The following is a 26089-nucleotide window of genomic DNA, read 5'->3' as shown; positions in this document are numbered from 1 at the left end:
GACTGGTTGTTTCTTCCCTTCTAGCTGCCAACAACTCCACCTGAACTTCAACACTTCCATCTGAAATCATCCATTCACTCAACTGCGCAGCAATAACAACAACTCCCAATTGCAGTCAACAATCCCAGTTCAGTTCATTCCCAGAACAGCATCAACACACACACAATTCCCTCGCTGCTCGGTACATCTTCTTATCCTATTGATTTCAAACCCACGGCAACAACACTTCTTTCGACTGCAGTTTAGCTCAGTTCCAGGCTACAGATTTCAGGTTCGAAACCCCCCCACCTCATCCATACAATCCACATGGCAATGGCTGCAGCATCACTATGTTCACTGCAATGTTCGCACAAGACCATGTAAACTGCAACCCATTTAACTCACAGCAGCAACATCTCGTCAGCTCAATACTTCACCTTAACTGCCTGTACCACCTCCATTACTGCCTACACAGCCATGGCTCACAGCTGAACGTAACACAAAACTGGTACTTCCTTGCTGCCATAAACTCAACTTACAAAGCTCTGCTAAGCTCCCAGCACAGACACCACCAACATTCACAGCTTCCTCTTGAACCATCGTATCTCCTCCATTTTCTCGCCATTGCAATCCCCATCTCTCGGCTCAAGCTTCTTTCCCTGGAACAACGTCAATCGAACTCAAGCCAACCACTATGACCAGCAAACTCAAGTCAATTCCTTCCTTGGCAGCAAAACTTGCTTCTTCTCTAATCAATACAACTAAGACTTGATCAAAACCCATGATACTCTTCCATCTCCTTGGTTCAGGTAATTTCGCAAACACCATATGAGCAGAAACTGATGGTGCTGATGAAGAACAAGAAATCCCCTTCTCTGGCTCGCCACTTCCTGTAAATAATGAATTAAACACACACCCAGCTCATTCAAACACCAACCCATCACTCCATTTCTTCAATTCGAAGCCATCAATGATCAAAACCCATTCATTAATCAGGCTCAGATCCCCTTTTCTTTGTTGATGTTTTACTCACATTTTCATCCACAAACGATGACATCAGAACCATCTTCTCCTTCTCTGCTTCAGTTCACCTCTCAACCCCTGGCAGACTAACACCGAACCTTGGCCAGTGACGGCAACGAATCTGCAGGCTCGGCGGCTACTGGAAGTCTGGAACAATGGCTTGGTTCCTTTTCTTTGCTTGTGAACTGCATAAACCTAATCTCATTCCCTTTTAATTTCGTTCTCCTCAGCAGCGCACACGTACACAATCCGTGTGGTGAGTTTTGTGGATGGATGTGGGCTGTCATGATCAGTCTTTTTGTTCTCGCCTGGGCTTTGCATCCGCAGCACCACGAGTACCCAAATGATGCCTTAACCTCGATTTTCCTTCATTTGTGCCAAACCATGCCGAGTACCTACAAAATTACTAACCAAGCGTAATATACAATGTTTTCAAGAGAAATAACCAAGAAAAATGTAAGAAACCGATACTAGAATTAGGTGTTTTAGACGCCTATCAATTAATCACAAGACAATCCATAATTAATCTAATCGGAATACACAACCAAATTAACCACAAAAAGTAATCAATTTAATTGGTCACGCTCGACATAAGAGAACTTACGGAGCAACAACTAAATAACCAAACAAGGATGATTAATTTAGTTGTACATGCTCGACACAAAGTATCTCACGGAGCAATAACTAAGCCAAAAATTAACTCAGTCGATTGTGCTCAACATAAGACACCTTATGGAACAACACAGTATATGCATAAAAATTGTAGACCGGAGGTCGACCAAATAATGTGGAATAAGCAAGGATTCATTCTATTTTTCATCACCATTTGCACAATGACATACAATACATATAATCCTTGTCGACAAAAGTTCATCTTATCTTCCATCAAAAATGACATAATAGGCTTCAAACTTTTGTGATGTCAAAAGTCCATTTATTCTTTTATCAATACATGCATATCGACACGAAAGACTTAACCTTTGACAAGTTGTGGGACAATCATAGTTCACGGACGCAAACACACATATCCCATAACAAATTGCAATATAAAACCATAAAGATTAATACTGCAAAAATCATCTTTCAAATAATTTTAGTATTTAAACCAATAAATCTAAAAACATGAAGATGAAAACGTTGGACATAGCTATGTGTAAACACAATAATGGCTATTCCAAACTCTAGTAATCCTTCTCAAAAACAAGAATAAATTCTCATAAGAAGTTTCCTAGGCATCAAGACAAACTCGTAATGCACATATAAGATGATTTGTCCTTAGAGGGTAGAATCAATCTTTTTCGCCCGGATTTACACCACGAATATCTACCAAAGGCGTATAAAAATATTTTCTAAACAAAGAAGAATATACAAAGTCATTAACGACCATGCATCATAGTTCACATAAAATAATTGTGAACATTCAAGAATCCCATAGTAATGCGTACTACTGCACATTCTTGAACTTCCTTCTTTATGATTCACCAACAACATTCTTGTAAAATCTACAAACTAGCTTAGAAGAGTAGTACTCCAAAAATCCAAGTGCCCGAATCCAAGAGAAGTGGAACAATTGCGACGAAACGGAGCAAAACACTGAAAAATAAGATATAGGACAAATACCAATCTTAACTCATCCAAATTCAAGGTTTCTCATCTCCATTTTGAAGAGAATTCAAAGAGGAAGATAATTTAAAAATAATGAGGTCAATTCGAGTTCGGACGAAGAAGATACGGCGAAAACAAGTTTACCGAATATCGACGTCTACAGGCAAGTACGCACACGGATTTGCAAACGAATTTTCATGACCTGGAGCAGTATGCAAACGGGTATGCGTACTTAAACCCCTGGATTGTGATTTTAAATTATGTTATGCATACGTGGTAGGTGTACCATGAATTCCAAACATCCCGAACTATTATTTTCAAACCTAAATGTTTAAGAACCTTAAACACAGATCAAGTTAGGTAGAAATGAACAATAAGCAAGGTACATGGATCATTATAAGTACTCTAAGCAAATAAAAACATAAATCTTTCTCAGGTTTGTAGACATACCTTTTTAGAAGAATCCAGTCGAATTCTACAACCTTACCGAACATAATCTGTGTGCCCCAATTCTCGTGCTTCCCTCACCGTATACATAGCAGGGCATTCCTTGGTGAGGATGCACTTACAACACAATCAAAATGTGTTGAGGTGAACAATTTCTTGCTCACCATGGCACCAAGAAAGAGTTTATTTCCAGCAACTCTTACATCTTGTAGTGTTGAGAAACACCCAAGGAACTGTTTTTATAAGTCTATCAAAGAACTTCAAGAGAACCCAAAAAGATTTGTGTTTCTGATTTCTTGTTTTCCAACTTATAAAATCAGTTTTTGCAGATAGTTTTTAATACTGCGAAGGGAAACTCTTTTGATAAAAAGAGACGTCCTAGCTTCTTCATAAAAGAAGACAATACTACTATCTTGATATGAAGTATCAGGAATTGAGCAATGAATATATTCATGCTTTGATGTGATATACTCAGATGACTGAGATTTAAACTCCTCTTGTAGTTCATTTGGTTTGTTACAATTGAATGAGTTACGCAGAGAAGGAGCATTGATCTCACTGATTAGTAAATCAATGTCGACTTCAACATGAATATTATTCCTCACAACTTGATTTAGCTTGTCAAGAGATTCTTGTTATTTCTGGAGGTATAACTCAACATCAAGAGATAAGCTTTCAAGTTTCTTTTCAATCCCTGAAAATACTTCAAGGGATTTTAAAACTAGTGGCGGTTTAGATAGAATTTCTTCTACAGATTTTATTAAATCAGTCATAGAATAAATTCTACAATCCTTGGATCTGGTGGTGCATTTATTGAGATAGCACTACTGTCCATAGAGTTAGATCGCTACAAACACAGACTTGTAAGGTCTTTAAACGTGTTTGCCAGCTCTGATACCAATTGAAAAAGCGGAGGTACAACAACCACACCCAATATTTTGCTTAACAATCTGTATGGACAAACTCCAATATACTTTTAAGAGAATGATGAGTGCTAAAAAGTGCATATTTCTATATATTTTTCTTGGCATTTAACTCATCTTTTGTGCATTAATTCTACATTTTATCCCATATTCTGTATTTTCATTGTTTTCAAGAATAAATATTTTTCTTACTTAATTTTGCATTTTTAGGTAATAAATAAAGTCTGGATGACTTGCGGAACAGAAAAGAGCTGAAGAGTGGTGAAAATCCGGAAGAAATTACACAAGGAAGCCGCGAAGAATGTTGTGCACAAGACCAAAAGGGTAGAAATGGGCTCAAGAAGGAGGAATTGTTCTTAAAGAAGATATGGGCATGGCATACCCAAGGCCCAAAATCCTTACCCAAACCCATTTTCTATATCCATACCCGCCTCCATTCTCAGCCGTTAGATCGGATTCATCTCATCATCTAACGGTCGCTCCATCATCGTTCATCGAAGTCTGAAGCTCCTGCCAAACACTACAGCACCTAACTCCATCCGGAGCCGTCAGTTTCGTTGTATCTCGTAATCTAACGGTCGCTCAAGATTTATCCCCATCTCGCCGTTAGATCATCCATTAACTACACATCCCACGGCCCAGCTCGCGAAACATCATCTCTTGATGCACCCGCCTCACACCAGAACATCCCATACCCTAAAAACCATCGAGAACTACGCATTACATTTCTCTTCTTCTCTTTCTTTTTCTTCCTTGTCCCCCGACCGTGTGCAGAGAGCTCTGCAACCACCTCTCCCTGCCACCACCATCACTACCAGTCTTTGCCACCGCCGCCTGCGCCACCCTCACCACAGACACCATAAACCCATTCCCTAGTTGCATCTCTTTCTCGTTCTTAGCACCCCCACACACTAGGTGCTATAATCAAGAGAGAGATAAAACTAGGGTTTCACCACAGTCGACAGAGGAGACCAAAAGAAGGGGTTGCTCGAAGAGACAGAAGCAGAGGGGAGATGGGTTCGACAGAGGAGACAATTTCAGGGTAAGGGTTAACTTTTCACAGACCCTAATTTTGTCTGTAATTTGGGAATTGGGTGTAAGAACCCTAAAATGTAAATTGGGTATAAAAAGGGGACTGTGGTGTGTGTAATTTTCATACTGGAATAGCCAGCGTCCAGAACTGTGTTCTGTTAATTTTTGTTCTGAATTTATGTATGTTCACTGTTTCTCCATCCATTCTGTTAGCATTGTTATCATGTGTGTTCTGTTTTAGTTCTGTTATTGTTCAAAACATATTCTGTTCTGTTCTTACTGTTCCTGTCCTGTTTAATGTGTATGTTCTGTTCTGTCTTGTAATGTTCTCATGTTGTTCATGTCATTCTTAGATGTGTGAATGTTAGGCTAAAGCCTTTGAAGCATTGGATTGATTGAGCAGTGGGGAGAAACTAGTGCTCACTAGTGACTGTGAGCAAGCTGGTTCTCTTCCCACTCTAGTTGTATGCCTAGTCTCTCTTGTTTTGTCAACTGTTAGCTTCTCAAATGTTAGGATTAATTTACTGTTTTGTGTCAATGCTAGGTTAGAGCCTTAGAGCATTGAGTTGATTGAGCAGTGGGGAGAAACTAGTGCTCACTAGTGACTGTGAGCAAGCTGGTTCTCTTCCCACTCTAGATGAATGCCTTGGCTTTGCTTTGTTACTTCTTCTCCTCCCTGCCCTTGGCTAACAGCCTTGGTTTATTTGGTTTTGTTTCCTGTTAACTGCCACTGTTACCATTTGTTTCATTGCTGCTCCCTTGCCTTAGGCTAACTGCCTTTGTGCCTCATTGCCACTGATTTTTGCTTATTTCCCATGATCATTGTTAGTTTGTTTCACTGCCAATGTTAATCCTTTAGTTATTGTTCCCTATTCTTCCCTGTTCCTCATCTCTGTTTGTGTTCTCTTTTATTCTCTTTCTTTTGCTATCTTTTGCTCTTCTAGTTTCTCTGTTTTGCTCCCCATTAGTCCATTGAAGCTCACTGTGGCCTAAGTGCACTGCTGAAGCCACTGCTGCTCTCCCTTTCCCTGCTGAGCATCTGCTGCTGTGCACTGCTTCTGCTCCTGCTGTGCCAATCCACCACTGCTGCTGCTGCTTCCTCTCCAAGGCCCAGACCACAGTTCAGGTTAAGGCCTAAGGCTCAGTTCAGTACACTGAGCCCAAGCCCAAATTCCAGTTCATTAAGGCCCAGCCACAGTTTAGGTTAAGGCTCAAAGCCCAATTCAGTCAACTGTGGGCTTAATCCAAAAGCCTGAACTCAATCAAAGGCCCAAAGCCTAGTGCATTTCAAGACCAACTGAGCCCAAGCTCAGTTCATTTCATTGTTAAAAACAAACCCATTAGACCCAATTTACTCAAAGGGTATTCAAAGCCCAACAACAGCAATTTAGAAACCCAAAATAGCTAGAAACTCCAAACACACCCAGTCTCTGTGGATCGACCCGTACTTGCACGAGCTACAACTGACGACCGTGCACTTGCGGTATTACTGTAGGCCCGTTTTCATTTCACTTCAATTTTATACGCTTTCCCGGGTCCACCAAGTTTTTGGCGCCGCTGCCGGGGACCATTTTGCATTTAAATATAATATCTTTGGGCCCACCAAGTTTTTGGCGCCGCTGCCGGGGACTGGTGCTGTGTTTTTCTTGTAGTTTTCTTGGCTATTTTGCATTTCACTGCATAGCATTTGCATCTGCATCTGCTTCACTTCATTTGCTGTTGGACCTGCTGTTCTGAACCTGTTTTTCCTCTGCTGGGACGCCACCAAGGAAAAGAACCAAAGCCCAACTGGGTTTTTGCAACAATATCAGAGCAGCTGGGCTGTGCTTAAAAGGTAACCCATTTAAGAGAACCCGAATTGTGGGCTTCCAATTTTTAATTGTGGGCTTGTAATATTAAAGCCAATTTTTGGGCTTTTTATTTTCTGTTGGGTTTGTAATTAATTTCTGTGGGCTTGTTTGTTTAATTTGTGGGCTTGTATTTAATTTTTGTGAGCTTGTTTAAATTGGACTTGTATCTTGTATTCTGGGTTTAAACCCAGCTGAGCTTGTAACCGATCACGCTAGGTTAACTCGTTAGTGGGCCGAGTACCCAAATTCTAGGCCGAGATTTTGGACTCAGTTTCACCAAACGTTTTCAAACCAGCTGAGCCACAGCAAACACAAAACCAACAGTGGGCGTGCTCCCATTTCAAAACCAAATTTTATTTTCTTCATTTTATTGTTCTTAAAAAAAAAAAAAAAAAAAAAAAAAAAACCAAAATTTTCTTTTCTCCCATTCAAAAACCAAATTTTACTTGCTCCCATTTTAACAACCAAATTTTTTCTTCTCTATCCTATTAAAACCAAACTTGCTCCCAAATTTTAAAAAACCAAAAAAATGTCTCCCATTAAAACCAAATATTTTTCCCAAAAATCCAAACCCATTAAAACCAAATAGTGTGCTTTGTGTCTTTTCAATATGGGCCAACCTCGTGCTCTCCATGAATACATGTATCCGACAATAAAAATTCCATTATCATGTATTGTCTTACCTCAAACCAATGACCTTTTTGAAATAAATGCAAGCATGATACAAATACTTCCTATATTTCGAGGGCTCGATTCTGAGAACCCCTATACTCATGTAAAAGAGTTTGAACAAATTTTTTGTACTATGCAGCCTGATCATAAGTCCGAAGACTCTCTGAAATTGCGTTTGTTCACATTTTCTCTAAAGGAAAGGGCCAAAACATGGTTTTACGGTTTGAGACCACAATCAATCAACACTTGGGACCAACTCACAGATCTATTTTTCAGAAAATTCTTTCCACATCATAGGACCATCGCTATTCGTCAAAGTATCAATTGTTTTGTCCAGTTGGATGAGGAAACTGTTTTTCACTATTTTGAACGTTTTAATGAATTGTTGAGTGAATGTCCGCACCATGGATTTGAGAAGTGGAGGCTTGTCGTCATCCTCTATGAGGGACTAGACTTTAAATCTCAAACCATGGTTGATTCAATGTGTAATGGTGAGTTTATTGATAAATCTGTGGATGATGCATGGAATTTTTTAGCCGAGATTGCAGAGAAAACCCATCAATGGGAATCCGTTAGGGAAACATGAACAACACCACATGATATGAGTCACCCCCATGAATTAGAGTTTTATTCTTGTAATAGCTCCGACCTTAGGATTGAAAATTATCCTAGATTGCAAAATCCCTATCATGATGATGATGATGACTATGATGTTATGTTAGAAGAACATGTCTATACTGAAAATGTTATCGAACCTTTGGGTTCAAATACATTAGGCGTCTCTGCCCCGACCTTAATGCATGATATGTCTTCTAATATTCCATGTGATGTTTCCCCTGATGAGCCGATACACGAGGATAAATCTGTTAATGATGTTGATGACTCTGATTGTGATCTTGCTAATGTGATTGATGATTGTAAGCATGATGTGATATGTGTAGATGATTTAGGAGATTTTGATTTGATTGATAATGATGTGCCTATTCTTCTACATAAGTCACAATCTGATGGCCCTCCACCCAATCTAGATTTGGTTTGTACCGATATTGTAAAACCAATTTTTCTGAAAATGCCTAATCTAGGTTTGGAACTGTGTGCTTCCCAAGTCCTCTTGGACTATTTTTCATCCAAATATAATACATTTGAGGAACCACAGTTGGAAATAGCATGTTTGCCCGTCCCTAGCACAGTCCATTTCGAGTTAGACCTTGTGCATGATGAACCCCCGAAACTGCGCGATTTTGTTTTCAAAATTATATCTTCTGTAAAATCCAGGTTTGGGGGTAGCTCATTTTGTTTCACAGCTTCACTTGCATGCCTACCATATTATTATTGTGTGAAGCTGTTGAAACCTCTACACTTTGTCTTTTGGGTTGATCCTCAACTCTTTAGATTGTTAGTGTATGGTGAATTTTTTGTATATAATCCAGTAGATAAAATTTCTTAAAAAACCCTTTTTGTTCCTTTTGTATATATTTTGCTAATCCAATATGATCTCGGCTGACATATGTTGGATTCTTGCCTTGAATAACGGAGTTCTAATATTGCTTTCGCCGAAATCGGGTATTCTCTCTCCTTTTACTCTACTCAGCATGTTCCTCTTCATATATTGTTTTATAATTCTTTCCATATTTTGAAACATTGAGGACAATGTTTAGTTTAGGTTTGGGGGTATAGAGTAGATACCATGATAATTTTCCATAATTGAAAACGAACTCCTCATTCTTTTTGAAAAATGAAAAATGAAAATAAAAATTAAAAATTGAAAAAACATAAAAAATGGAGCTCATTTACCTTAAAATGTTGACTCTTGTGCAAATATGTAATTATTAGGAGTCTTAATCTAGATATTTAGGCACCCTGATTCTAGCACAATTCACATAGTGATAAGAAATTTGCACGCGCACGATCTACCAATATGTATGGCCTCGATCTTCAAGGTGTTTGATAGGAAGTCACGATTGCCAATCACTTTAGAATACTGAACGAAACTTGACTAGCTTGTTCTTTGGTTGGTTGGGATAGAAGGTGGAGGTTACATTAAGAAAGACAACCATCGAATTTAACTGGGTGCATCAAAAAGGGCTACCTCTTGCAAAGTGTCATGTAATCTTTTGTTTCCTTTTGTATATGTATCAAAAGTGTTTCCTTTTCAAAAAAAAAAAAAAAATGATGTATATATTCAGAAAAAAAAAAAAAAAAAATAATATCAGAAAAAAAAATCAAGTATTTATCAATTCCATCATCTCTTGTTCCAAAAATAAAAAGAGAGTAGTCAATGTAAATAAGAGTCATGTAAATAGTCATTTTGTTGTTTCTTTGTAATAAGCAAGGAGGGTGTATGCCATTGATGTACAACGCGAGTAATTGTGAAATACCTCCAACTCATTCACAATTCTCGTAAAGTCCGGACAGCTAGCTAGATTTTGACCTTGGTTCTTAGCCTGAGAAACTATCTCTTGGTGATTAGTAGTCATAACTTCAGATCTTTCCTTACACATGTGTAGATACACTTTACACTCTTATCACATGTCTTTTTTTTGTTATCAGTGCTAGGATTGTGCCTTGATAGCTAGATTGACATCTCCATTTTGCTGTGAGCTTAACTGACTTGCACATGTCACATTTGATGGAATCTGAGCTTATATTTTGACCTAGAACTTTGTAGGTACGTTCTAAGCAAACCTTCACGAGACTTCAACTCGTCCACTACGGACACTTAGTGGTTTAAAAGGCTTAGTGCATACGCTAAATGCATTCGAGAGACCAGCGACAGTGGTATAGGTAGGATTTCCTTAGTTTTGTTTTACTTGAGGACAAGTAAAATTCAGGTTTGGGGGTATTTGATGAGTGCTAAAAAGTGCATATTTCTATATATTTTTCTTGGCATTTAACTCATCTTTTGTGCATTAATTCTACATTTTATCCCATATTCTGTATTTTCATTGTTTTCAAGAATAAATATTTTTCTTACTTAATTTTGCATTTTTAGGTAATAAATAAAGTCTGGATGACTTGCGGAATAGAAAAGAGCTGAAGAGTGGTGAAAATCCGGAAGAAATTACACAAGGAAGCCGCGAAGAATGTTGTGCACAAGACCAAAAGGGTAGAAATGGGCTCAAGAAGGAAGAATTGTTCTTAAAGAAGATATGGGCTTGGCATACCCAAGGCCCAAAATCCTTACCCAAACCCATTTTCTATATCCATACCCGCCTCCATTCTCAGCCGTTAGATCGGATTCATCTCATCATCTAACGGTCGCTCCATCATCGTTCATCGAAGTCTGAAGCTCCTGCCAAACACTACAGCACCTAACTCCATCCGGAGCCGTCAGTTTCGTTGTATCTCGTAATCTAACGGTCGCTCAATATTTATCCCCATCTCGCCGTTAGATCATCCATTAACTACACATCCCACGGCCCAGCTCGCGAAACATCATCTCTTGATGCACCCGCCTCACACCAGAACATCCCATACCCTAAAAACCATCGAGAACTACGCATTACATTTCTCTTCTTCTCTTTCTTTTTCTTCCTTGTCCCCCGACCGTGTGCAGAGAGCTCTGCAACCACCTCTCCCTGCCACCACCATCACTACCAGTCTTTGCCACCGCCGCCTGCGCCACCCTCACCACAGACACCATAAACCCATTCCCTAGTTGCATCTCTTTCTCGTTCTTAGCACCCCCACACACTAGGTGCTATAATCAAGAGAGAGAGATAAAACTAGGGTTTCACCACAGTCGACAGAGGAGACCAAAAGAAGGGGTTGCTCGAAGAGACAGAAGCAGAGGGGAGATGGGTTCGACAGAGGAGACAATTTCAGGGTAAGGGTTAACTTTTCACAGACCCTAATTTTGTCTGTAATTTGGGAATTGGGTGTAAGAACCCTAAAATGTAAATTGGGTATAAAAAGGGGACTGTGGTGTGTGTAATTTTCATGCTGGAATAGCCAGCGTCCAGAACTGTGTTCTGTTAATTTTTGTTCTGAATTTATGTATGTTCACTGTTTCTCCATCCATTCTGTTAGCATTGTTATCATGTGTGTTCTGTTTTAGTTCTGTTATTGTTCAAAACATATTCTGTTCTGTTCTTACTGTTCCTGTCCTGTTTAATGTGTATGTTCTGTTCTGTCTTGTAATGTTCTCATGTTGTTCATGTCATTCTTAGATGTGTGAATGTTAGGCTAAAGCCTTTGAAGCATTGGATTGATTGAGCAGTGGGGAGAAACTAGTGCTCACTAGTGACTGTGAGCAAGCTGGTTCTCTTCCCACTCTAGTTGTATGCCTAGGCTCTCTTGTTTTGTCAACTGTTAGCTTCTCAAATGTTAGGATTAGTTTACTGTTTTGTGTCAATGCTAGGTTAGAGCCTTAGAGCATTGAGTTGATTGAGCAGTGGGGAGAAACTAGTGCTCACTAGTGACTGTGAGCAAGCTGGTTCTCTTCCCACTCTAGATGAATGCCTTGGCTTTGCTTTGTTACTTCTTCTCCTCCCTGCCCTTGGCTAACAGCCTTGGTTTATTTGGTTTTGTTTCCTGTTAACTGCCACTGTTACCATTTGTTTCATTGCTGCTCCCTTGCCTTAGGCTAACTGCCTTTGTGCCTCATTGCCACTGATTTTTGCTTCTTTCCCATGATCATTGTTAGTTTGTTTCACTGCCATTGTTAATCCTTTAGTTATTGTTCCCTATTCTTCCCTGTTCCTCATCTCTGTTTGTGTTCTCTTTTATTCTCTTTCTTTTGCTATCTTTTGCTCTTCTAGTTTCTCTGTTTTGCTCCCCATTAGTCCATTGAAGCTCACTGTGGCCTAAGTGCACTGCTGAAGCCACTGCTGCTCTCCCTTTCCCTGCTGAGCATCTGCTGCTGTGCACTGCTTCTGCTCCTGCTCCTGCTGTGCCAATCCACCACTGCTGCTGCTGCTTCCTCTCCAAGGCCCAGACCACAGTTCAGGTTAAGGCCTAAGGCTCAGTTCAGTACACTGAGCCCAAGCCCAAATTCCAGTTCATTAAGGCCCAGCCACAGTTTAGGTTAAGGCTCAAAGCCCAATTCAGTCAACTGTGGGCTTAATCCAAAAGCCTGAACTCAATCAAAGGCCCAAAGCCTAGTGCATTTCAAGACCAACTGAGCCTAAGCTCAGTTCATTTCATTGTTAAAAACAAACCCATTAGACCCAATTTACTCAAAGGGTATTCAAAGCCCAACAACAGCAATTTAGAAACCCAAAATAGCTAGAAACTCCAAACACACCCAGTCTCTGTGGATCGACCCGTACTTGCACGAGCTACAACTGACGACCGTGCACTTGGATCGACCCGTACTTGCACGAGCTACAACTGACGACCGTGCACTTGCTATAATCAAGAGAGAGATAAAACTAGGGTTTCACCACAGTCGACAGAGGAGACCAAAAGAAGGGGTTGCTCGAAGAGACAGAAGCAGAGGGGAGATGGGTTCGACAGAGGAGACAATTTCAGGGTAATGGTTAACTTTTCACAGACCCTAATTTTGTCTGTAATTTGGGAATTGGGTGTAAGAACCCTAAAATGTAAATTGGGTATAAAAAGGGGACTGTAGTGTGTGTAATTTTCATGCTGGAATAGCCAGCGTCCAGAACTGTGTTCTGTTAATTTTTGTTCTGAATTTATGTATGTTCACTGTTTCTCCATCCATTCTGTTAGCATTGTTATCATGTGTGTTCTGTTTTAGTTCTGTTATTGTTCAAAACATATTCTGTTCTGTTCTTACTGTTCCTGTCCTGTTTAATGTGTATGTTCTGTTCTGTCTTGTAATGTTCTCATGTTGTTCATGTCATTCTTAGATGTGTGAATGTTAGGCTAAAGCCTTTGAAGCATTGGATTGATTGAGCAGTGGGGAGAAACTAGTGCTCACTAGTGACTGTGAGCAAGCTGGTTCTCTTCCCACTCTAGTTGTATGCCTAGGCTCTCTTGTTTTGTCAACTGTTAGCTTCTCAAATGTTAGGATTAGTTTACTGTTTTGTGTCAATGCTAGGTTAGAGCCTTAGAGCATTGAGTTGATTGAGCAGTGGGGAGAAACTAGTGCTCACTAGTGACTGTGAGCAAGCTGGTTCTCTTCCCACTCTAGATGAATGCCTTGGCTTTGCTTTGTTACTTCTTCTCCTCCCTGCCCTTGGCTAACAGCCTTGGTTTATTTGGTTTTGTTTCCTGTTAACTGCCACTGTTACCATTTGTTTCATTGCTGCTCCCTTGCCTTAGGATAACTTCCTTTGTGCCTCATTGCCACTGATTTTTGCTTCTTTCCCATGATCATTGTTAGTTTGTTTCACTGCCATTGTTAATCCTTTAGTTATTGTTCCCTATTCTTCCCTGTTCCTCATCTCTGTTTGTGTTCTCTTTTATTCTCTTTCTTTTGCTATCTTTTGCTCTTCTAGTTTCTCTGTTTTGCTCCCCATTAGTCCATTGAATCTCACTGTGGCCTAAGTGCACTGCTGAAGCCACTGCTGCTCTCCCTTTCCCTGCTGAGCATCTGCTGCTGTGCACTGCTTCTGCTCCTGCTGTGCCAATCCACCACTGCTGCTTCCTCTCCAAGGCCCAGACCACAGTTCAGGTTAAGGCCTAAGGCTCAGTTCACTACACTGAGCCCAAGCCCAAATTCCAGTTCATTAAGGCCCAACCACAGTTTAGGTTAAGGCTCAAAGCCCAATTCAGTCAACTGTGGGCTTAATCCAAAAGCCTGAACTCAATCAAAGGCCCAAAGCCTAGTGCATTTCAAGACCAACTGAGCCCAAGCTCAGTTCATTTCATTGTTAAAAACAAACCCATTAGACCCAATTTACTCAAAGGGTATTCAAAGCCCAACAACAGCAATTTAGAAACCCAAAATAGCTAGAAACTCCAAACACACCCAGTCTCTGTGGATCGACCCGTACTTGCACGAGCTACAACTGACGACCGTGCACTTGCGGTATTACTGTAGGCCCGTTTTCATTTCACTTCAATTTTATACGCTTTCCTGGGCCCACCAAGTTTTTGGCGCCGCTGCCGGGGACCATTTTGCATTTAAATATAATATCTTTGGGCCCACCAGAGAATCAACAAGACTCAATCTATAAAAAATATATCAAAGAGTTATATCTCTCTTTCTCGATTCAATTCTTTCTCAAGCAAATAAAAATCAGCGAGTCTAATTGAATACAAGAGAAATCACTTGAACGGTACCAAAGACCAATGTTCAAGGATCAATCAATTTCAATCAACAACCAAAGGTCGGATTTTCAATTGATTGATTCAAACGGACAACCTGTGATATTTCAATTATATAACAAAATATAATGTGGAATAGAAATAACACAGACACCAGAATTTTGTTAACGAGGAAATCGCAAATGCAGAAAAACCTCGGGACCTAGTCCAGATTGAACACCACACTGTATTAAGCCGCTACAGACACTAGCCTACTCCAAATTAACTTCGGTATGGACTGTAGTTGAACCCCAATCAATCTCACACTGATCCAAGGTACAACTATGCTCCTACGTCTCTGATCCCAGCAGGATACTACGTACTTGATTCCCTTAGCTGATCTCACCCACAACTAAGAGTTGCTACGAACCAAAGTCGAAGACTTTAATAAACAAATCTGTATCACACAGAAAAGTTTACGGTAATAGATAAATCGTCTCTCACGAATATAACTACGAGTTTTGTTCCGTCTTTTGATAAATCAAGGTGAAGAGGAACCAATTGATAAATCGTACTTATATTCCCGAAGAACAGCCTAGTATTATCAATCACCTCACAATAATCTTAATCGACGCAGCGAAAAAAGATATTGTGGAATCACAAACGATGAGACGAAGTGTTTGTGATTACTTTTATATCTTGCCTATCGGAGATATCAATCTCAAGCCAATTAATACAATTGTACTCGTATGATCGAAACAACAAGATCAGATCACACAACTGCGAGAAAGTAGTATTGGTATGGCTTCACAATCCCAATGAAGTCTTTAAGTCATTAACCTGGTTTAGAAGAAGAAACCAAAGTTTAAAGGAGAATCGACTCTAGCTTAGCACAACTAGTATCACACAGAAGGTGTGGGGATTAGGTTTCCCAGTTGCTAAAGTTCTCCCTTATATAGTCTTTTAAATCAGGGTTTGCAATCAATATTAGCTTGGTAACAAAGCATTCAATATTCACCATTAGATGAAAACCTGATTTAGATTCAAGATAATATCTTTCAACCGTTATATCGAAAACTAGCTTGTTACACACAAATGAAATGTACGTTTCTAGGCTTGTTTAACCGTACCCAAACTTGTACATTTGTTGGTTCAACAATAGTCAACCAAATGGTTAGCCATATGATCACTTCCATATCAACCATATTCTTCTTCACCATAACTAGTTCAAGTGACTCAAATGAACTAGTTAGAGAGTTGTTCAATTGCATGGAAATCTTATATAACTACACAAGACACAATTGAAGCAAAAACGATTTGATTCACTCGAATCGGTTCATGAACTATATAGCCACGGTTTGCATTTAGCATTCCTTAGTTAATATGAATAAGTTAACAAACATCGTTTTTAGATATAACCTACTCAAGTTCGCGGACTTAAGTTCCCGGACGGAGTTCACAAACTCCAGAAGAATTTCTCAGGACGAGAACTTCGGCCAGTTCGCGGACTTGGCTCGCGCCACCATGCCGGTTCTTTTGATCAACAAAGTTTGCAAACTTCGATTCAAGGAATAAGGCCTTATACATATATGTGTTTCCACAACAATGCTTATATCCTCCAATGGTTATATAATCTAAACTCTCATTTCAATCATTGAAACATTCTTAGAGGATGTTGATAATAGTTGTTATTCACAAACTATTTTTCGTCAAAGTAAGCAATTTTCAAATTGATTGAAACTTGTCATGACTTTCATCACTAGGTAAAGATGAACTTGGTTAAAGCGAAAGCTTACCAACACATATTTCGAGAAATAGATAGGCGAGATAAACTCGGCTCGAAATAGCAAATGTGTATAGTCTAAGTCTATATAGCAAAACGACTTTTGTCTCAAGATAGGAGATAAATAGACTTTTGAGTGATAGATAAGTTCAAGTCTCCACATACCTTTTAGTCGATGAAGATCCACCGGTTCCTTGAGTAGTCCTTCGTCTTGTATGATGATTTCCATGGAGTTCTTGAGCTCAACTACACTTTCTATCCTAGTCCGAGACCTTAGCTATAGTAGACTAGAAATCAAGACTTATAGTTTTTATCACTAACATTGACAAACATGCTTGAGATAACAACGCATGCGAGTTCGACCGATCAAAACTCTAACAATATTGTACCTGATATTGAAGTTTGTTCGACGACACTCCACCTTATGGATCAGACTCTGAATTGGGATTTTCAGTTTTGCGCAACAGTAGTTTGTGGTGCTTAGGACTATATATATCTTCTCATATTGTTGCCACGAAGTGATGCTATTAAAGAAAATTTGAAAGTATTTTGTCAAGCTTGTACCACATGGCGTTATGTGTTGTTATCAAATGGTCATGCTAGTCAGCTCTTAGGTTTGTATGGGGACTGTTTTCCATATAATAACGGTGAAATGCAAAAGCATTATGAGCTGCAGATGACGAGGATGTCCACGATCACTTGCGTCCCTCAATATCTGAAACGGATGGAAGATTGGGAAATGAAAATACACTCTTGAATACATATGCACTATAAGCAGGCCCATAGCTTCAACCATGGCGCAGTCCTTGCTTAGCAGCTTCAGTTATGACAGACCACGAAAGGTACATATGGAAAAAAAGTTGTGGAAGTTATTAGTGAATGAAAATGCGGGGGTCTAACAACCACACCCAACAATTCGTTTGGAAATCACAGAAGACTTACTCCAATACACTTTCTAGAGAATCAACTAGACAGTCATACTTAATCTAGAATAAAGTATATCAAAGAGTTTAATATCTCTAACTCTTAATTCAATCCGCAATCATCAAATAGAAATCTGCGAGCCCTATTGAATAAGAGGAGTAACTTGAACGGTACCAAAAACCAATGTACAAGTGTCAATCAATGTAAATCAACAACCCAAGGTTGGATATTCTAATTGATTGATCTTAACGCACAACCTGGATATTTCAATTATATAACAGAATATAATGAGGAAAAGAAATAACACAGACACATGAATTTTTTTAACGAGGAAACCTTAAATGCAGAAAAACCCCGGAACCTAGTCCAGATTGAACACCACACCGAATTAAGCTGCTACAGACACTAGCCTACTACCATTTAACTTCGAACTGGACTGTAGTTGACCCTAATCAATCTCACGCTGATTTAAGGTACATATGCGCTCCTTACGTCTCTGATCCCAGCAGGATACTACGCACTTGATTCCCTTAGTTGATCTCACCCACAACCAAGAGTTTCTACGACCCAAAGTCGAAGACTTGATAGACAAATCTGTCTCGCACAAAAAAGTCTATATGATTGAACAAATCTGTCTCCCACAGAAATACCCAAGAGTTTTTGTTCCGTCTTTTGATAAATCAAGGTGAACATGAACCAATTGATAACTCAGACTTATATTCCCGAAGAACAGCCTAGAATTATCAATCACCTCACAATAAACTTAATCGACTAGCGAAACAAGTTATTGTGGAATCACAAATGATGATTCGAAGTTGTTTGTGATTACTTTTCTATCTTGCCTATCGGAGATATACAATCTCAAACCAATTATTTCAATTGACTCAACACGATAGAAACAACAAGATCAGATCACACAACTAGAAAGATAATAGTTGGGTCTGGCTTCACAATCCCAATGAAGACTTCAAGTCGTTAACCTACAGGGTCTCGAGAAGAAACCTAAGGTTAAAGGAGAATCGACTCTGGTTATGCAACTAGTAACACACGGTGTAGGGATTAGGTTTTCCAGTTGCTAGAGTTCTCCTTTATATAGTTTTCAAATCAGGATTTGCAATCCAAGTTACCTTGGTAACAAAGCATTCAATATTCACCGTTAGATGAAAAACCTGATTCAACCAAGCTAATATCTTTCAACCGTTAGATCGAACTTAGCTTGTTACATATAAATGAATTGTACCCTCATTTAGGTTTATGTAACCGTACCTAGACGTGTACACCATGTTGTTTCACAAATATTTAACCGAGGCTAGCCATATGATTACTCTCATATCATCCTTATTCATCTCAACCATAACTAGTTCAAATGACTCAAATGAAACAATTAAAGAGTTGTTCAATTGTTATAGAAAACACAATTGAAACCAAATCGGTTTGATTCACTTGAATCAATCATGAACATTATATCCATCGTTTTCAAAGATTTCATTCCTTATGATTTAAATGTTTAAGTTCATGAACTGACCGATTTGAAAAAGTAACCAGTTTAAGAATACGTACGGGTATGCGTACTTAAGCAACCAGATCTGAGTTTGTTAAGTTTCCAAACTCAGCAGAAATTTTCGGTTCGAAAACTCCCGCCAGTATGCGTACGGGTACGCATACTTAAGGTGACTAGTTTAGGAGTTTGTAATTCCCAAACTTAGGAGATATTTTTGGTTCGAAAACTTTCGCCAGTATGCGTACGGGTACGCATACTTATTTTGTCTCCTTCACCAATTGGTATAAACACATATGTATACACTTGGTTCCCGGTTTGTGGATTTATACAATAATGTGCGAACACATTATATATGCTTATACAAACATGGTTACAGCATCAACTCTTTATTTCAATCATTGAAACATTCTTCTATAATGATAATAGCCGTTTTCACACACTATCAGCATCAAAGCAATTTTCCAAGATATTGAAATAATCATTATCGAAACATTCCAAGCCTACATCAAATGATTGTATCACACAAACCGTGTAAGATGTTACTCGGCAATTTTCTCATGATATAAGATGAACTTGGTCGAAGCGAAAGCTTACCAATACATATTTCGAGAAATATGTAAGCGAGATATACTCAGCTCGAAATCTCAAATGTGTATAGAGAAAACTATATTTTTACACGACTTTATGTCTCAATATAGGAGATAGTAGAAATACACTTTCCAAGTGATAGATGAGTTCAAGTCTCCACATACCTTTTGTTGAAGAACTTCCACAAGCTCGCCTTAGTAGTTCTTCGTCTTCAAATGATGAACTCTGTGAAATCTAAGCTCAATTACACTATCTATGTCCTAGTCCGAGACATCTATAAATAGGCTAGAAATCAAGACTTATAGTTTTGATCACTAACATTGACAAACATGCTTGAGATAGCAACGCATGCGAGTTCGACCGAGCAGTGCTCTAACAATCTCCCCCTTTGTCAATTTTAGTGATAAAACTGTCAATACATATGAATTACAAAATATATAGAAATTGTAGCTTCTCGTCCAAATGCTAGATCTCCTTGGAATCTTCAACGCGACTCGAAATCTTCGTCACTTCCAAGTACTCCATGATCCTAAAGGTTGTAAGTTCAGTATCACAGTTTTTGAAGATCCGTAGCGATAACAATGAGAAAACAAAAAGCTCTCAATCATTGTTATACAGTGTCATAGTATTATTACACAACATCAAAGTTCAATTGTATCACAAATTTGACAACATTACTATGGTGATATGTATCACTCCCCCTTAGTCAATACTCCATCTCAACATGAAAACCACCCCCCTTACATAATGATCCGTAAACCATATGTATTTGTAATATCACACTACACATTAATTCTCCCCCTTTTTGTCAATATAAATTGGCAAAGGTATGAAAACTAGTGGGATCCTCATGAAATTTTCACAGAGATACTTCATGACCAAAAGAGAATACCATATCAACTTATTTAGATGCCATCATAAAGCCGAAGCTAAATGCATTCATCAAGGAGTTTATAAAGATACAAGATAACCCCTAATATTCCACAGCCACACTCCCCACAAAGATTTGGCAATTAAGCACAAGTTCAAAATGAACTCTCCCCCATAAAATGTCATTCCCGAAAGAAAAACAAAGGCGAACTTAATTTCACGAGAAAAGAAGGATTTCTTTGGACAAAATCAAATCACATGAGAACATGAATTTGAATCCAAAGTATTCAATTGAATTATCCACAAAAGAATTCATGATTAATCCAACTGAAAAGAATACAACCAAATTAATCATAGGAAAACCCATGATTAATTCAATTGGAATTACACAACTAAATTAACCACAAGAAATTGATCAATTCAATTGGCCATGCTCGACATAAGAGAACTTACAGAGCAATAACTAAAATAACCAAAATAGAATGATAAATTTAGTTGGTCATGCTCAAACATAAGGAGCCTTACGGAGCAACAACTAAGTTAATCATAAGAGAATGATCATCTCAATCGTTTATGCTCAAACACAAGAAACCTTAGGGAGCAACACAGTATAAGCACAAAAATGTGGATCAGAGATCGATCAATACTGCGGAATAAACAAGGATTCATTCTATTTTCCATCACTATTTGCACAATGACGTATAATAGACTTAATCCTTGTAAACAAAAGTTTTATCCTTTTTTCCATCAAAACAATGACATAAAAGGATTTAACTTTTGTAATGTCAAAAGTTCATTCTATCTTCTATCAATATATTCATATCGACATAATAGAGATAACTTTTGAACAAGTATGGGATTGTCACAGGTTCACAGACGTAAACAACATATCCCATAACAGTTTGCAATATACAGAATCATAAAGATAAATTGCAAAAAATCATCTTCCAAAAACTTAGAATTTAAATAAATAAATCTAAAAACATCGAAGATGAAAATCGTTGAACATAGCTACGTGTACTCACAATAATGGCTATTCCAAGCCCTAGTTATTCTTCTAAAAACATAAAGAGAAGATTTACTAGACATAATAAACCAAAAAAAATTAAAACCAACATTAAGAAACAAGAGAAACTACTCATCATCTTCATCATTGGAGACCATGAAGGTGGAACGAACTTTGTCCATGTCTTCTTGAACATCATGAAACTTGGCAGCAATCACAAGTAATTGTTCTTGTACACAATTTACTTTGATATTCAAATTACAAACACCCTTGTAAATTTGGCGAAGAAGTTTCAAAGAAGGATCATTCAAGCCGTCACTTGTGTCACACTTTTGTCTCTTGTAAGCATTCTCATTCATCCGATTGAAGGTACACGGCCGAAAAAGCTTGGAAGTTCCGATGGAGTTTCCAATAGGCTCAATGGAGAGGTTGCGACAGATTCGCTCAATTAAGCAAGGGTAGCCTAACTTTTTGTTGGAAGATGTCATAGCTAACATTTGATAAATAATAAATCCACAAATGTCAAGACCTTTGATTTCCATTACAAAGAAATAGACCAATTCCGCAAACTCACGACTCCAACGAGAATTCTCAACCGTGGAGGGACAAAGATTAGATATACCAAGTTTTCCAAAGGATATCAAAGGAAAATCTAGATGATTAGTAGGAAATTTTCCTTCACTCCACACAACACTTCTGCCACAAAGGCCTTTTGAGATGGTTTCATATGATGATCTTTCATCACTAGGCGAAAATTGCCCAAAGGAATTTTGGTAATTTTTGAAATTAATTCTCTATTAATATGAATCCTTTCTCTATTTACCATGGTCTTGAATTCCATGTCTTCAAGATCAACATCATAAATGTTAGCCTAGAAGACTCTAGTAAGAGTATCAAATCCTTCACCAAGGCCATCAAAGATTTTTCCAAGCTTAAACTTTTCAAAACAAGTTAAATCCTCCATATAACCATTAGAATATTCCAATTTATTTTCTAGGATAAATCCATTAGATGAAATCCTTTCAAAAGCTGTAGCACAAGAATCATTGACAAATCTAATCCTAAGAGAATCTTGATCTATAAGAGTATTCATGCTAGAAGATGAAGAACCCAAATTTTTTGAAATCCTTTTTGAAATTTTGAAATTCATCATGATCTCAAGAAATTGGAAAATAAAACTAGAGGAAATCACTTACTTGGAATGAACCTTGAACACCCCTTTGTCTTATTTTCTTCCTAGAAATTTAATGGAGAATTTTCATGAACCCTAGAAAGTTCACGTACACGGACTGATGGGATGAAGAAGAAGGTATACTTGCTTTCTTCTTTATGTACCCACTAATGGGCTTGGACCCGTTTATGAACCGCGACCTACAAAAGGAATGTAGGATTTCCTTTGATGTTCACACACCAAGGTTGAGCAACCCGTGAAAACACAATTTGACTAAGGAGACGGATGCAGTAGAAAGCTTACTTAATTATTCTAGAATGACAGAATAACTTTTTAACCCAACTATACAAAAATCAAACCATTTCTTGCCCCATATCAAGATATATACAAATGGGGTAATGCCAAGCTTGTTACCAAGTGGTACGATGTGCAGAGAGATTCTCATGCACTATTTCTGGTTGATATTTGTGAACAGTGCCGGTGATATAATCATAGTAATGATAATAATCAAGGTTACTGGAGCTTTCTAACTTTCTCTTCATTTGACCAGATAGAAGATTTTTCCGATATCTTGAAACTGTGTCAACAACATGAGAACCCGTTTTATTGGATCTACTTGTGTTGACAGCGTGTTTAATTCATACATCATGATTAAATGATTTTACATGTACCGAACCATTATCGGATCGATTCTTAGATTTAACGGAATTAAGTTTTTCCAAGAATCTAAAAACGCCTTCAAAAGCTCTAAATAGATCTTTGTCAATTGATCCATCATGATAGTATTCCTCAAAAAGATTAAGAGTTAATCTAGTGAGATTCCATATCTTTGAGCTTAAAGAATGTTTTCTCAACCTTCCTTTCTTTTTAACTTTTCCTTTAGATTGTCTTTCATCATCTAAGTTTTCCAAGGTCTTAGATGAAATGGAATTATTATGAGAAACCAGATGTTCTGTCCATAATAATCTTCGAACAATCTTTAAGGAGTTCTAGCGTGCGTTACAGATGCCAAGAGCAAGTTTTCTAAAGAAATTTCCCATAAGGCAAATTTTTAAGGATCAATCAAACACAAACTTATCAGGTTTATAGTGTTTTCCTGCTCTGATACCAATTGAAAATGCGAGGGTCTAACAACCACACCCAACAATTCGTTTGGCAGTCTGAGATAACTTACTCCAATACACTTTCTAGAGAATCAACTAAACAGTCAGACTCAGTCTAGAATAAAGTATATCAAAGAGTTTAATATCTCTAACTCTTAATTCAATCCGCAATCAGCAAATAGAAATATGCGAGCCCGATTGAATAAGAGGAGTAACTTGAACGGTACCAAAGACCAATGTTCAAGTGTCAATCAATGTAAATCAACAACCCAAGGTTGGATATTCTAATTGATTGATCTTAACGCAGAACCTGTGATATTTCAACTATATAACAAAATATAATGCGGAAAAGAAATAGCACAGACACCAGACTTTTGTTAACGAGGAAACCGCAAATGCAGAAAAACCCCGGGACCTAGTCCATGTTGAACACCATACTGTATTAAGCCGCTACATACACTAGCCTACTACCAATTAACTTCAGACTGGACTTTAGTTGAACCATAATCAATCTCGCACTGATTCAAGGTACAATTGTGCTCCTTACGTCTCTAATCCCAGCATGATACTAGTCACTTGATTCCCTTAGTTGATCTCACCCACAATCAAGAGTTGTTACGACCCAAAGTCGAAAACTTGATAGACAAATCTGTCTCACACATAAAAGTCTATAGGATTGAATAAATCCGTCTCCCACAGAAATACCCAAGAGTTTTTGTTCCGTATTTTAATAAATCAAGGTGAACATGAACCAATTGATAACCCAGACTTGTTTTCGCGAAGAACAACCTAGAATTATAAATCACCTCACAATAAAATTAATCGACTAGCAGAACAAGTTATTGTGGAATCATACACGATGATTCGAAGTTGTTTGTGATTACTTTTCTATCTTGCCTATCGGAGATATATAATCCCAAACCAATTATTTCAATTGACTCAATACGATAGAAACAACAAGATCAGATCACACAACTAGAAGGATAATAGTTGGGCCTGGCTTCACAATCCCAATGAAGACTTCAAGTCGTTAACCTACAGGGTCTCGAGAAGAAACCTAAGGTTAAAGGAGAATCGACTCTGGTTATGCAACTAGTGACACACGAGAGGTGTAGGGATTAGGTTTGCTAGTTGCTAGAGTTCTCCTCTATATAGTTTTCAAATCAGGGTTTGCAATACAAGTTACCTTGGTAACAAAGCATTCAATATTCACTGTTAGATGAAAAACCTGATTCAACCAAGCTAATATCTTTCAACCGTTAGATCAAACTTAGCTTGTTACACACAAATGAAATGTACCCTCATTTAGGTTTATGTAACCGTACCTAAACGTGTACACCATGTTAGTTCACAAATAGTTAACCGAGGTTAGCCATATGATTAATCCCATATCAACCATATTCATCTCAACCATAACTAGTTCAAATGACTCAAATGAAACTAGTTAAAGATTTGTTCAATTTTTATAGAAAACACAATTGAAACCAAATCGGTTTGATTCACTTGAATCAATCATGAACATTTTAGCATGGTTTGCAAAGATTGCATTCCTTATGATTTAAATGTTTAAGTTCATGAACTGACCGATTTGACAAAGTAACCAGCTTAAGTATGCGTACTTAAGCAACCGGATTTGAGTTTGTTAAGTTTCCAAACTCATCAGAAATTTTCGGTTCGAAAACTCCCGCCAGTATGCGTACGGGTATGCATACTTAAGGTGACTAGTTTAGGAGTTTGTAATTCCCAAACTCAACAGATATTTTTGGTTCGAAAACTTCCGCCAGTATGCGTACGGGTATGCATAATTATCTTGTTTCCTTCACCAATTGGTATACACACATATGCATACACTTGGTTCCCGGTTTGTGGATTTATACACTAATGTGCGAACACACTATATATGCTTATATCCAAACATGGTTACATCATCAACTCTTTATTTTAATCATTGAAACATTCTTCTATAATGGCAATAACCGTTTTCACACACTACCAGCATCAAATCAATTTTTCAAGATATTGAAATATTCATTATCGAAACATTCCAAGCCTACATCAAATGATTGTATCACACAAACCATGTAATATGTTACTCATCAATTTTCTCATGTACCAACACATATTTCGAGAAATATGTAAGTGATATATACTCAGCTAGAAATCTCAAATGTGTATAGAGAAAACTATATCTTAACACGACTTTATGTCTCAATATAGGAGATAGTATAAATAGACTTTCCAAGTGATAGATGAGTTCAAGTCTCGACATACCTTTTTTCGAAGAAGTTCCACAAGCTCCCCTTAGTAGTTCTTCGTCTTCAAATGATGAACTCTGTGAAATCTAAGCTCAACTACACTATCTATGTCCTAGTCCGTGACATATATAAATAGGTTAGAAATCAAGACTTATAGTTTTGAGCACTAACATTGACAAACATGCTTGAGATAGCAACG

At 38.1% G+C, this 26089-nt stretch overlaps 1 pseudogene; it reads right to left on the bottom strand.

The window, feature by feature from the left end:
* Positions 1-624: 624 nt before the first annotated feature.
* Positions 625-26089, bottom strand: part of LOC113360307 — a 105542-nt pseudogene continuing 80077 nt past the window's right edge.

The sequence above is a fragment of the Papaver somniferum genome, chromosome 3 (assembly GCF_003573695.1).
Source record: "Papaver somniferum cultivar HN1 chromosome 3, ASM357369v1, whole genome shotgun sequence".
NCBI classification, from domain to species: Eukaryota; Viridiplantae; Streptophyta; class Magnoliopsida; order Ranunculales; family Papaveraceae; genus Papaver; species Papaver somniferum.
Note: the sequence above shows the minus strand (reverse complement) of the source record. Positions and strands in the feature narration are given on the sequence as shown.